This window comes from Gavialis gangeticus, unplaced genomic scaffold (genome assembly GCF_001723915.1).
Source record: "Gavialis gangeticus isolate Ggan-Ray unplaced genomic scaffold, GavGan_comp1, whole genome shotgun sequence".
Classification (NCBI taxonomy): Eukaryota; Metazoa; Chordata; order Crocodylia; family Gavialidae; genus Gavialis; species Gavialis gangeticus.
Window position 1 is genome coordinate 140708928 of NW_017729025.1, and position 14515 is coordinate 140723442.

Sequence of the window (14515 nt, forward strand, 5' to 3'; positions counted from 1 at the left end):
TAAAAAAAAAAAAAAAAAAAAAAAAAAAAAAAATCAGTGAGTACCTAGGAGTAAAATCCTGCTTTCTAACCCTTAATGTTTATTTTGGACCGATAGGATGAGACTAGCAATAGCTTCAGAGAACATGTAGTATTCAAGCACTACATACTTTATCATCATCATTTGTAGCATACCATCATTGTGCATGGTATTTTCCAAGCAAATAAAATAACATGGGTCTTGCTGCCCCGGTGCTATCAGCTGAAGCAAAACAGAAATAAAGGACAAATCTCAGAGTGAGAAGAGATGAGAACTAAGGTGATAATTTGCAAGATTGCTGATGTAAGGGCAGAGGGTTTTTTTGAAAAATAGAAAAAGCAGCACTTGAAAGCTGCTATGACAAATCCAACAAACTTTGAATATACCATGATTTTAAAAGCTAAGGGTGCTTTATTTATGGCTTGTCAAGTAGTAAGCAAGAGGTTTGAAGCAGAAAAGGGTACAAAGAATAAAACAGACCTCTCAGTGGAAAACTGAACCTGAAAGAAAAGGAGTCAGAATCCTCAATTAAAGAATAAAAAACCCTATACTTATAAAGGAAAATAAAGTCTCCTAATACTGCCTTTTATCTTTGCTTTGTAAAAGAATAAAATGAAACCCTATGTGATAACTATAGTACCACTATTTGGACATCTTGTTTCAATAGTTGTAATGAGGGGGAGAGGGGCTGGGGTGGTGTGGATGCTAAGGTGCACAGTTAACAGCCAGAAGTTGCAAGGAAAGGACCGGTGGGTTACAGTGAATAATAAACTGAATATGAGTCAATAGTGTGTCCTTGTTGCTAAGAAAGCTAACAGCATACTAGGCTGCATTAGGAGGAGTGTTGCCAGCAGTTCAAGGGAAGTAATTATTCCCCTCTATTCTGCATTGGTGAGGCACATCTTGGTACTGTGTCCAGTTTTGAGCCCCCACCCCCACACACACACACAGACCAGAGAAAGGATGTTGACAATTTGGTGAGCATTCAGTGGAGGGCAATGAAAATGGTTCGGGGCTGGGGCACATGATTTATGAGGAGAAGCTGATGGAACTGGGCTTATTTAGTCTGCAGAAGAAAAGACTGAGGAGGGCTTTGATAGCAGCCTTTAACTATCTCAAGAGTAGTTACAAAGCAGATCATAGAATCATAGAAAATTACAGTTGGGAGGGACTTCAGGAAGTCAACCCCCTGCTCAAAGCAGGACCACCCCCAGCTAGATCATTCCGGCCAGCACTTTGTCAAGCTGGGCCTTAAAAGCTTCCAAGGATAGAAATTCCACCACCTCTCTAGGTAACTTATTCCAGTACTTCACCACCCTCCTGGTGAGAAAGATTTCCTAATATCCAACTTAAACCTCCCTTGCTGCAACATGACACCATTACTCCTTGGTCTATCATCAGTCACCACTGAGAACAGTCCAGCTCCATCCTTTTTGGAACCTCCCTTCAGGTAGTTGAAGGTTGCTATTAAATCCCGCCTCAGTCTTCTTTTCTGCAGACTAAATAAACCCAGTTCCCTCAGCCTCTCTTCATAAGTCATGCGCCCCAGCCCCAAAACATTTTTGCTGCCCACCGCTGGATGCTCTCCAACTTGTCCACATCCTTTCGCGCGCGCGCGTGCGTGCATGCATGCGTAGAAGGGGGGGCAAAACTGGACACAGTACTCAAAATGTGGCCTCACCAGTGCATAATAGAAAGGAATCTTTACTTCCATCCATCTGCTGGCAACAATCGTACTAATTCAGCCCTTCTTGGCAACAGTTAGCCTTCTTGGCAACAATATCACACAGATGACTTATATCCATCTTATTATTCAATGCAACTCCCAGGCTCTTTCTGCATAGTTGCTGCTTAAGCAGTCATTCCCCAGGCTGTAGTGGTACATGGGATTCTTCTGCCTTAAGTGCAGGACTTTGCACTTACCTTTGTTAAACCTCATGAGATTTCTTTTGGCCCAATCCTCCAATCTGTCTAGGTCACTCTGAATCCTAGCCCTACCCTCCAGTGTATCTACTACACCCTGCAGTGAATGATGCTAGACTGTTCTCAGTGCTGGCAGATGACAGAACAAGGAGCAATGGTTTCAAGTTGCAGCAAGGGAAGTTTAGGTTGGATATTAAGAAAAACTCTCTCACTGGGAGGGTGGTCAAGCACTAAAATAGGTTGCCTAGAGTAATGGTGGAATCTCCATTCTTGGAGGTTTTTAAGGCCCAGGTTGACAAAGCCCTGGCTAGAATGATCTAGTTGGGGATGGTCCTGCTTTGAGCAGGGGGTTGGACTAGGTTACCTCCTGAGGTCCCTTCCAACCCTAATTTTATATGATTCTAAGTTTGAGGCCATAGCAATAAGCACTCATGGAACAGTCCTGTCATAGATTCCAAGTGAAACTAGAAATTTTGCTAAATACCTTGTCACAAGGACATGAAAAGGGAAATGAATGCGTTTGTGGGAGGCTGGTATTTAGATACTCTCAGATTCCAATACATTTGAACAAGAGACCTACATAGCCATAAACCATTAGAGTTAGGGTTGGCAAGTCAGTTCCTGAAACAGGAGATCCAGAAAGTAAAGAGAAGGCAATAAGTTGTCTACAAGTAACATGGCCGGGTCAAAAGTCAAATCTGTTGAGATGGGACCAGACATACCATGGTCTTTTGATCACTTTATATAGATAGTAGACGGAATCTTGGCTCAAGATATCCACTCACTATCTGTGTGAAGATAAAACATCATCAAAGATTTGGGAAAAACTTATAAGAAATGATTAGAGAGCTAAACAGATCACTTTGTCTCATTTGTCAGTCAAAGCCGGAACAAAGAGGCAGGAGGGTTGAATATGCAGGAATAACATTCAAGGGGCCAAGATGGTGGAATCAGGGATCAAAGAGTTTACAGGGGTTGGTAGGAGTCCGAAGGTGAATTTGGGAAGGGACCAAGAGCAAATTAGTAGCCATACCACCTACAAATTGTCTTTAGGGCCAAGGAATTGCTAAATTGTGACTGCTAAAAATAGACTTTTAATGGAGTGGTGTTACTTGATAGCCTCCTAAGTGGGACACCTAAACCATATGTTTAGGTCTCCTTATCTAAAAAAATCACAGAAGCAAATTTAATTGATTAAATCTACCAGTAACTTGAAAAGATAATGACTTTAAATAAAGAATACTATTATGACACTTCCCTTGGTAAGCTACACTTAACTCATGGGCAACTCTACATTAACTGGTCAGCAAGAGAAGGCCAAAGAGTGATGAGGAAGGATGGGTTTTTCCCTCCCCTGTCTCTTGCATGTAGCCCAGTGACTAATATGTGAGGGAATATCCCTTAGGATAATATATTTCCCTCTAACATATCTTGAAGTCAAACTCGAAGGGGCATTCCTCCCCTTTCCATCAACCTGTTTGTTCTTGCAAAAGTAGTGACCCCTTAGTAAGATTTAGGTTCTGTTTGGAAGACTTCTATCTGCCTCTCATAGGTCTATTTTAACTCATGGCCCTGGGGTATTGGCAGGATGCACTTATTTTGGCTCAGGGCGAGAGAATGAGAAGTCTTTTAAAGCTAAAGGTGATGGCCTCTGACAAGCCTCCTAAGGGAAGTGGGGTGAAGGATCTCTAGCTAAAGGTGTCATGGTGGCAGGACTACAGTTACTTTGAATTACACTCACATCACCAGCACTACCTTAACTTTGCCCTGCTGGAGCAAAAGACTAAAACTGCCCTTGTGGGGAAGAAAATAACCAGAACACTATACTAATCAGGCACCAAGATGTGCAAGTTAAATAGTGATAATTCTCCAGTGGGAATTGGCCTGGCTACAGAGAAGCAGCTCCACTACATTTTCCATATATATACCAAAATACTAGACTTAAAAACAACTGTCAGTGTATACCTGTGAAAATCAATTTAAAATTATAGCAGATACAAACAGTGCTTTTTTCAGAAATTAGAAGTTCAAATGCATAAGTATTGCATTGTAGGTTGCCACCCCTGATCTAGTCCATCTGCCTGCCCCAGAGCAGGACCTTATATACCTAAAATATATAAAATGTACAGAATATATGCCCCATTTGCTTCATTTCTTGAAGTGAAAAATAGTAAAACATTACCTTGGGTTTTGAAAAAAGAAAAATCATGACCAGTTTTTTTTCCAACAAAAATATTAACATTTTAAAGCTCAATTACTTATTTAATGTTATTGTAAAAATGATGGAGCAATGCATTATTATAGCTGCATAAAGTGCAATTACTTCTCTCTATCTAAACACGAGGACCTGAATGGTAAAATGTAAATCCAGCTCAAGAATAACTTCTGCACATATGTCACATAACTAAGAATCTCAAGGGCAATTTTTCATCCAAATCATTTGCCTGACAGTTCAACACTCACATGCCATTTGTGTAACTCTTACACAATAACGCCATTTATTATTCTCTTTATTATACTAGGGAGTAGGGACACCAACCACTTGCAGGCCCTCTTAGGTCAAGGACAACACAAACAAGCACTAGGGACAGACCATACCCTGAAGAACTTACATTCCAAACCAATGAAAATGAAAGTAGAATAAGGGAAGCAGTACCCAAGCAAGACTGAAAATTGTGGCTCAAAGTAGAAGCGACTTGCCCAAATTCACATAAGATGATGATGGTAGAGCCAGGATTTGACCCCCTCAAATTCTACCACAGTGCTTTAAGGACAAAATCAGCCTTTCTTTCCAATCCAGCTGTTCTTTTTCATTTGCATTTCCCCAGACTCTGGGCCCAAAGAATTCAATCACTCACAATTCACTATGAAATAAACAGGCCCTTTGCACAAAGTTTATACACAACTTTTACACATTTCTGTATTACAATCTGATCCTGAGAGGGGCTAAGCAGGCAACTCCAAGGCAGCACTTCTGAAGGGTAGGAACTTAACTTGTCTTTAATTGCTAATAGCAAATTTCTTTGCTCAGTGGCTCATGGAAGTGTGTTGGCAAGGCCAAATTTTCACCCACCAAGGGCAAATTGAGTCAGGCTATAATTTGCAGATTGCTCTGGAAATCTTGTGAAAATGGAAATCATACAAGTGTGACCAGGGGAATGACTTGCCTGTTATGATTAAACCCTTTCCCCTGCTTGTTCCTTTGATTATTTCACCCATCCACACACCCAGGAATATTAAAAATATATAATTCTATGGCATTTTTCCTGAGCAAGTGTGTGAATGTGGCAAATTATAACAAGCATACGAATACGCACACACACTTGATTCACATCCATAATTATAATCTGTAATTCATTTACATCACACATGGAGAAACTGAATTTTCGGAAGGAAAGGAAAATCCTTCCTGGGCAGACTACACTCATTATCCCTTGGTGACCTATTCACGCAGAATAGAAATGCATGCAGTTGTGTGGCTTACTATGACAAACTTGAAAATCTTCTGAAACAGCAGATTTGTGACACAGTCAATTTGTATAAATTAAATATTTGTCATTTACTTGTAAATTCCATCAAGAAGTTGTTAAATGGTTAATATAATTGATCATCTTATAAATAACAGTCCTGCAGAATTTGTACCATGCAAACATTTCTGAGTAAATTAGATAATTGAAGAATTAACTCCACTAACATGAGGCAGGCACAAAATGGAGAAGTAGAGTATGTTCCTTCCTCATCAAATTCTGCCGGAGTCCATCAGTTGTACTCTGCATAGAATATTATTTTATGCAGTGTCTTTAAAACAGTTCCCCTAAAACAGAGGCTGCCATGTCTGTGATTGTGAAACCAGAACTGACCACCAGGGTGGCTGGTAATTCCTAGGTTCCCAGAAAAGGTCAGAAAGCTCATGAGAGTAAGGGAATTAAAGCCCATCAAAAGCTCCATCCACGCTTTCAAATAGTCTTCCACAGCCTTTAAACAAAGCCTTGCTCCCTGCGTACATGCTTCTGTCTGATCTATATATTACACCCTCTGTTTTGAGTCCATAACTAAACACTCTTCAGAATAGAGATTCTCAAATTGCCACAGCAAATTACAAATAATATATTAACATAGAAGTTAAGAGGCAAGGCATTTTTTTAAAACTCTACACATATTACCCAGACCACTGAGACTCTGACAAAACTAAATAGTACATGGAAGTTATCTAGATGCTTGGTGAACAAGTCCAGAACAAACTTTTAACTGAAGATAAGATTTTACGTTAGATTTAAGTTCTTCCTGCAATTTTGCATCTATTTTTGAAACCACATCTACCTGTCATCTTCTGTCCTAATTTATCATGAAATGACATAAAAGGATTAGTCCTCCTCTCCCCAGTTTGTCCAGTATAGATTTTCCACTGCGTATGGGCTTCAGCCAAGACAGTGACTTTAAGTAGTTAAAAACAAGTATTATCTAGAAATCCTCAGACATATTCCAAAAGAAACATAAAGAATGCCCTCCATTGTCCATCAATTTCATCTTTAGGACAAAGTTTGACCTATTTTCACCATTGCTCTATATTACCATGATTTATCTAACTAATATTCTTTTCTTTTTTTTAACGGTATACAAAAATGGGCTAGATGTCTCAGAAAATACCCAGATAAAACTGTGGTCCCTGTACCAAAATGTTTAGTATTTGTATGACACCCCTTACAGTAGGATAAAATTGCCCAAATTGTTTCAAATGAAAGTTTGTCCAGATAGCAGTACACTTAAATGTCATTCTTTCAGCTAATCTTAGTGATGGTATTTTAATTCCCAGCAAGTTCAGGTTGCTGAAAGACATTCTCTCCTGTTTCCCTAATAGCATATGCTTGGGGAAATTTCCCCTTTTCTTCTAACAAACATTGCTTAGGACCCAAGGCACAGAAATGTCACTAAAGCTTTTAAAGTTACCATAATGTATGGGTGCCTTACAAATTACAATTAAATAGCCTTTGAAGCACCTTGCAAGGTATGTAAATATTACCCTTATTTTACCCATGAGAATGCTGAGGCACAGAGAGGAACTTACAAGATTTGTCCAGGTTCACAAAGGATGTCTCTAGCAGAGTTGGAAGGAACACACTGATTTTATAATCCCCTAGGCTACAGTTTAATCACTGGGCTATCCCATGTCTTACTGCTTTGAGAACATCATTTGGTCACAGTAGCCCCAACCAAACCTATAGGGATTTTTTTTCCTCTTGTTCTTTTTTTGTCTGACTGCTGATTTTTCATTCTTGAGTAGGGAGACCATGTTTAAAAGAATCTATATATTTTCCTCCCATAGTTCAGTAGTTCCAAATAAAAAACCTTTCAGGTGTTTACAACTTGCTTTGCTCACACATGTTGTACACACTTACCAATATACATAATCCCTGGGTCTACCAAAAAATCAGTAGTCAATTTAAAGAGCCTATGGTTTGATGCAAATAACAAATGAAGTCTCAGTGAATGCAAGCTAAATGCCAATAGAAGAAGATGAATGACTGTAATGAGGGCATTAAAGCTAACATTCATTGTTAATGAAACTCAGTATCACCAACCTAGTGTTTGCACTATACCCATACAACAGGGTAAGGATGACTACATTCCTTTACCATCACTACCAATGGAAGTTGGCCACAATACACGGTGTTTAATAGGCTCAAATACACTTAAGGAGCTAAATCTGGCACTTTTCTTATGTCCATGCAACTTCATTACAGCAGAACTTGTCCTTCTCCAGCCAAAACTTCTGTTGATTTCAATGAGAGGTGCCAAATCTAGCTCAAAGTTTACTGACAACTCTTTAAAAAAGAACAGGCTCTCCCAGGCTGTATGGCAGCCAGTCTGCAGCTAATTGTCTGTTGTGATTACATTATATACTTATAAATAAAGCAGCTCTCTTGCTTTGTTCAAGCAGTATTCAGGATTATTTTACACATAGAAGCAGTACTGCTTTAATTATAGTATCTTAGCAAAGATGGTGTCATCTCCATAGAGTGGATGCAACCAGAGTCATAGCAAGCAGTTTCTGGACCCCAGTAGCTGTGCACAAACCAGACATTGTGGTGGCCAGGCTGTTAGTTGCAGCCACCACCATCTTTATGCCCCTTCAAAATTGGTGACTGGACCTGTGTCCCACTCACCCAGGAGCCTGGCACAGCGGGGAGGGCAAAGGAAGGGGCCAGATGAGGAAAAGCGGGAGCAGGACTCCCAGCTACTGTGAGGCTACCATGAGAAGTCCATAATGCTCTGTAAGAGTGCCAGAAGCCCAGCGTGGTGGGGAGGGCAGAGGGAAGGTCCAGCTGAGGAAAAATGGGAGCCAGGCTCCCAGCTATTGTGAGGCTACTGTGAGAAGACAATTACTCAGCTACAGTGAGCATTGGCATTATTTGAAATTCGTTTGTCATTCTTGACAGGCAGTTCACTAGTATCAGTATAAAACTTGTCATTGTTTTCAGCAGTCCCTAAATACAAGTATGACGCCCTTCTAGTAAATAGGGAAGTAATCACTGACTCTGGAGATGGCTGAAGAGACCAGTCCAAAATTTGCATGTTCAACTGCAGATGTGACAAATAGTTTCAGGAGGAAGAAAAGGATCCTGGTGATATCAGGTCACTGCTTTCCCTTTGTCTTTTTCATTTATCTGACTCCAAAGTGAGGCAACTTTGCTCAGAATGGTCAATGTCTTATATATATGATGGTGCTATTGGAGATGAGTCAGTGTTTGAGTCTCCCAGAGACTGATGTTGACATTGCATTTCTTCAGAATGGCCTTCAAGGTGTTTTTAAATCTCTCTTTTTTGCCCACCTCTAGAGTGGTGACCACTGGTGAGTTGAGAGTATAGGACTGGTTTGGGGAGCTGGTTGTCAGGCATCCTTATGGTATGTCCTGTCCAACAGAGCTGGTGCCATATAAACATAACTTCAATGCTGGTGGTGTTTGCTTGAACCAGAACACTGGCATTAGTTCTATTGCCCTTCCGATTGATACGGAGGATTTTTTGAAAACATCACTGATTGTAATGTTTCATGCATTTCCAACGTCATCCAAGTTTCAAACTCATACAACAGGGTAGGAATGACAACAGCCTGGCAGATAAGAAGTTTCATTTGGGGCCTGATGCCATGGTCATTGAAGATATGACTTCAGAGGCATCCAAAGGCAGCACTAGCAGATTTTATCCAGTGTTGAACATTGCCATCTATACTTACTTTTTGGGAAGCAATTGGCCACCCAGGTAGGGGAAGTGCTCAACATCTCTAAGGATTGCCCTCGAATTGTAATATGTGGAGAAGCAGCTAGTTAGTTTGGGGTGGATTGATAAAACATCTTGGTTTTTGTAAAGCTGACCGTGACTCCAAGCATTTCATGTGTTTGGTACATGAAGTACAAAACGACCATCATACAATCATCACCTCTGCCTAGGTCTGTGGCCAGGGGTTTCTGGTAATCACTAGCACCTGCTTCTATTGCCACAAGGCTTGCTGTTGAAGGAAGATGCCATGTCTTTTAACGTGAGGATGCCATTGCGCATCAGCAACCACACTGTGCGTCACAGGAAGGAAACCTTAATCCAATGGCAAGGAATGACCAGAGATCTCTATTCTGCCACATGCAGATTAGATTCACAGCAACACAAATGACAGCACATGCAAAGGATCACATGCACTGTTCTTCATGCAGACAACTGACGGTCAGGCTGAGGTCCTTTAGAAAATTTACTCCATGAGGAAATAGTGTTTTACATTTTGTATGTGAAAGATTAAATTGAGATTAGGTAGGTTTTTTCTACCCCTAACTTTTACCATTCTGTACAAATGCAGAAAAAGTCTGAAGAGATCAAAGTTGTATTTTGCAAATGTATCTGTTTTTATACTAGGTTAATCAAAAGTCTTCATATTTGGTACAAAGCCTCAGACATGAGCTGAAAACTTCTGTCCATTACTACAATTCAATAGAAAAGTAGTTTAATTATGGATTTATAATTTCCTAAACATACCAGGAATAGAGACTCTCTCAGCTGAAACCACTGACATAAATGGGTGTATTTTCAATGTATCTTCTTTTCATAATGCTGTAGATTCCTCTGAATTGCAGAACTAAAAATGATTAGCAAGCTAAAAGAATTTGTAATTGTGTCTACACGTTTATGTTTTTCAGGTCCTAGCACCAAGGGGCACCAAACCAGTTTGGAGCTTCTAGGTGCTACCGCAACACAAATACATAAAAATAACAGCACAGAGGGTAGATAGAAAAGGGACGTTCAATAAATTCCCATTTGAAGCTTTAATTTAATGTTTTGGATTTCTGGTAAAGGTTTAAGGAATATTTATTAGTTATTAAATCAGTCCCCACCCTGTTGCCCTACAAAACAACACTGCCGACCCATTCATCCTCCACAAAGCTTGGGTGGCCTAAAATTCTGCGGCTAATTTCAAATTCCCGTTGGCAAAGGTACTTGCCTTCCTGCTACCATTTTACATGGAATATTTGTTGGCTTTTTGGCCATTTCTTCCAATGACCATTTCATTTTTGCCTTTTAATTCTTTTAATATTTTTTTTTTTTATCAATTCAGGGTGAAGGGGGGAAAAAGGACTGCTAACCTCAGACATATACTGTTTCACTTTGTGACATTTTATTTAAGCTAATACTTTAAAATAGGGATCCTTTGTTAAAGAGACAGTGGTATATTCCCATTCCCTGTTTATAGTGTTCTTTCCCCAGATCCCAGAAGCTGGAGCCAAGTAAAATCCTTAACTAATATGGAATTTCAGCCTAAATGGTCACAAATTTACCAGAGTGGGCTGTATGTTAGTTTAAACAAATTACTCTCATTTTCCATTTTTGGTCTCTACTACAAGAAATGAGATAGTTAATTTTAAATGCAAAACTTTGTACACCGTGCAAATCATGTCTGTATGTCAAAGTAAAATAACAAACCTAATGAGGAATGTTAAAAAAGCAGGACCCATTAGTTTAAAGATACATGGAAGCAGCCAAAGATGACAAACATGCATAAAATTCAAAACATGATGGAAAAGGGAACAGGCACTGAACCACATAAATCAGTGTTTTGAATTCTATTTCTCTGTGGGTATAATTGTACCTTAGTTTCTTATAATGATTTATTGAGGTAAATATTCTGTATGGTTTAACAGCTACAGCTTCAAAGTGTCAGGCACAGACTCTCCTTTATTCATGAGGCAGCTGAGTAGTGGGATGTGAATTAGCTTCTGTATTCTGGGACTTGGCAAAGTTTGTTTTTAAGGTCCTTATAAAGGATTCATGTTGATGCAGCTATTCAAATGCGAAAAACACTGTGCTGTAATGGATGAAGTAGAAAACCTTTACAGTAATTCTGAAGGAAAAAAAAGTAAATAAATGGAAATAAACCATGCAGAATTACTTTCTGCTAAAGGAAGGAATGCCCTTGAGTTAATTTTAATCCACTATTTCATGTGCTGGAACACAGAGAAACCTAATTTCTTGATGAAGTATTAAAGTGTGAAGGGAATCCAGAATTTACTTTTAAATATAAAAAAAAAATAAATTATGAGAAAGAGGTGGAATTAAGTTTTAAACTGTGACATTCACAGTTTGGGTTGATTGCCAAGCCACAGTTTCTATTGCTCTCAGACCAGGATAAACCAACCATTAACTAATAAAAAGAGTCATAGTCCATGAAAGCTATGATGGCATTTAAACAGTTCTTAATCTATTATTAAGAAAGAATAATTTGCAAAATATATTCTCTCCTCTGTTTATATTCATAGAGCCATGCTTAACAGAAATTATATACGGGCTCCCATGGTGTGGAAACCCCATGGAATCCACGAAAATTTACTGAGCTTCTTTGCGTGCTGTGCCAAGATATTCAGCAGGAACTTTGGTCATTGCCAAGAAACACGTGTGCCTCAGATACAGAAGCTCTGCATGTACCGGTATTTCAACATTCCTGAAGAGAAATCTGACCCCTTGATACATACACTGGTTCTCTGGCATGCTTACATTTCTCCCCATCTGTCAGAGTGGCATTGTGCCTTCTCACAAAGGTGGGATGCCAGTTTTGGAGTACAGGTGCCAACCAGATATAAGTTTAGACTAATATCCAGCAAAATGCAGCAAATATCATCTTGCCTGCAATAAGATCATCCTAGTTGTGGTGCAGGCCAAATTAGGTTCTCATGCTTCATTAGGAAATGTGTCATCAACTGACAATTCTAGGTACCAACAACAAATGCCTGTTTTCTGCAAAACATTGCTTAGTCTGAGAAGTTCAAATCACTAAATCCTGAATTTTCAAAACATTACAACCATAATCATGCATTGGTATCTTTTAGAAAGCTGCAAGAAACCATGAGCAGAGGCATGATTGATTTATCCTTCTCAAGCATCCCTTGATAAGTTCCAATGTTCTTAAGAAAGGTAACTAGGTCAACAGATGAGAAGTTTGAAGAAAGGCTTTTGTAATCTTTCATAGGTTGGCAAGCATGATAAAAGGGAGCACTTCTGGTATTCTGACAGTCACTAGGACAAGAGTCCCAAGAAAGCTCTCCTTTTAGTATTTTTCAACTGTTTATAGAAGGCAGCCAAACCTGTACACTAAGAAGTAGGGCTGTGCAAAATTTCGCTGGCTGTTTCGTTTCGACAGTTTCAACTAATTTTGAGCTCAAAACAGCACAATCAAAATGAAATGAAGGGTTTTGAAACAGCCTTGAAACAAAATGAGGGCAGTCAAAACATTTCAAAAGTTTCAAAACATTTTGAATTTGGAAGCAGCCAGTCAGGTGGTGGGAGACAGGGAAGCTCCCCACAGCTCCGCAGCCCGATGTGGCTCAGCCAAGTGTGGAGCGCAGCCCTGGCTCTCCCCATGTCCCATGGCCAAGCTGTGCTCAGTGGGGCGGGTGGAGCCAATGGGAGCGCAGTACCGGCTCTGCCTGCTTCCAGCCAGGCTGCACTCTGGTTGGCTGTGCCAGGCCCATGGAGCTTAGCCTGATGGCAGAAAGTGGGCAAAGCCAGCGCTGTGCTCTGCCTCCCGCCACTGGGCTGAGTTCCACAGGGCTGCGGGAAGCCGATCGCAGCATTGGGGAGTGGAACTCAACCTGGCTGAGTTCCTTTCCCCAGCCCGATCGAAATGTCAAAACAGCATCAAAACAGCGAAAGTGTTTTGACGAAATGAAACAGAACAGTGCTTTCGAAATGAAACAAAACTGAAAACAAAATACTGTTCCGTCGAAATGGATGTCAAAGCAGAATGCTGCTGTTTCGCACAGCCTTACTAAGCAGTATTCTGCTTTGACATCCGTTTCAACGGAACAGTGTTTTGTCCATTTGTCCATATAGAAAATACATGAAATGGACAGTTTGAGAATATAATTACATAAATTAGAAAATGTTGATGCTGGCTGTACAATATCTTTGCCCTTCATGTGTAGGAGTTACACTGTTTTCATATAGTCATAAAACTGAGTAATACTATTTAAGAATCGGGAAATAAATTACATTCTGAACTTGTTTATAATGAAAAACGAATATATTGACAAATGCTTTCTAAATAAAAGAAAATGAATAGTCACTAGACCCATAAACAAAGCAATCCTAAACCAGTATAGGTTTCATTTCCAAATGGTCATAGTCTAAGCTATATATAAATGTAAACCACAGTGAATCTGGCATGGGTAGGCAAGGAAAGCTTTTTGCTTTCAAGAAAAAATCCACTGGCCTCTTACTGCAATTTTTTGTGACTTATATAATTTGTTTATTGCAAAACGTGCTTTATACATCAGCAGTCTTTGTTGAGTTTGTTAAAGAGACCACTTAAGAGAGGGATTCAAATTATGCAGTACCTTTTGACTTTTGTTCTCTGCTTATTACTTAGACAGCTTGTCCATACTTCTTCCAACATGATGCACTCAGATGCAGCCATTTAGCCTCACCAGCTTTGATAAGCCCATACTAGCAAATATTAACAAATATCCCAGTGCACATATTCATTATGCTATGTTTACCTTAAATTTGCTATTGCCAAACTATCTCTGTCCTGACCCTTATCCCCATTCTAAGGATAATGGAATCCTGTTACTCTACCAAGCTCCTTAAAAGGAGGACATCCTAAGAATTCCTCTTCTCAACATCAGGAAGAAAGAGAACAGAGGTTAATTCCTAAAATTAGAAAGCATTTAGTAACTAGAGAACATGGGCTGAATTACTTCTCACAATGGGAAATACACATACAGAATCAGATACTTGGAAAGACCATTAAAACAAGTATGTTAAGGAGCTCAAGAAAAACCTAAACGTGTTTATGGAGAATGTAGGGATTGGTGGGTATGGTAATAAAATAGAGAAAACTTGAAAAAGAAAAGCAGGAGGGATGGGAATACTAGTTTATACATCCCTGTCCTGTTCTCTACATATTTTTTAATATTCTTTAATGATACTGCTCTTCCACATCCAATCTCACATCCAATTGTGCATTTAAAATTCCTTGACTCAGCAAATTAAAAATATCATGATAGTGTCTAGAAATGTCTGCTCTGAAAGCCAGGAT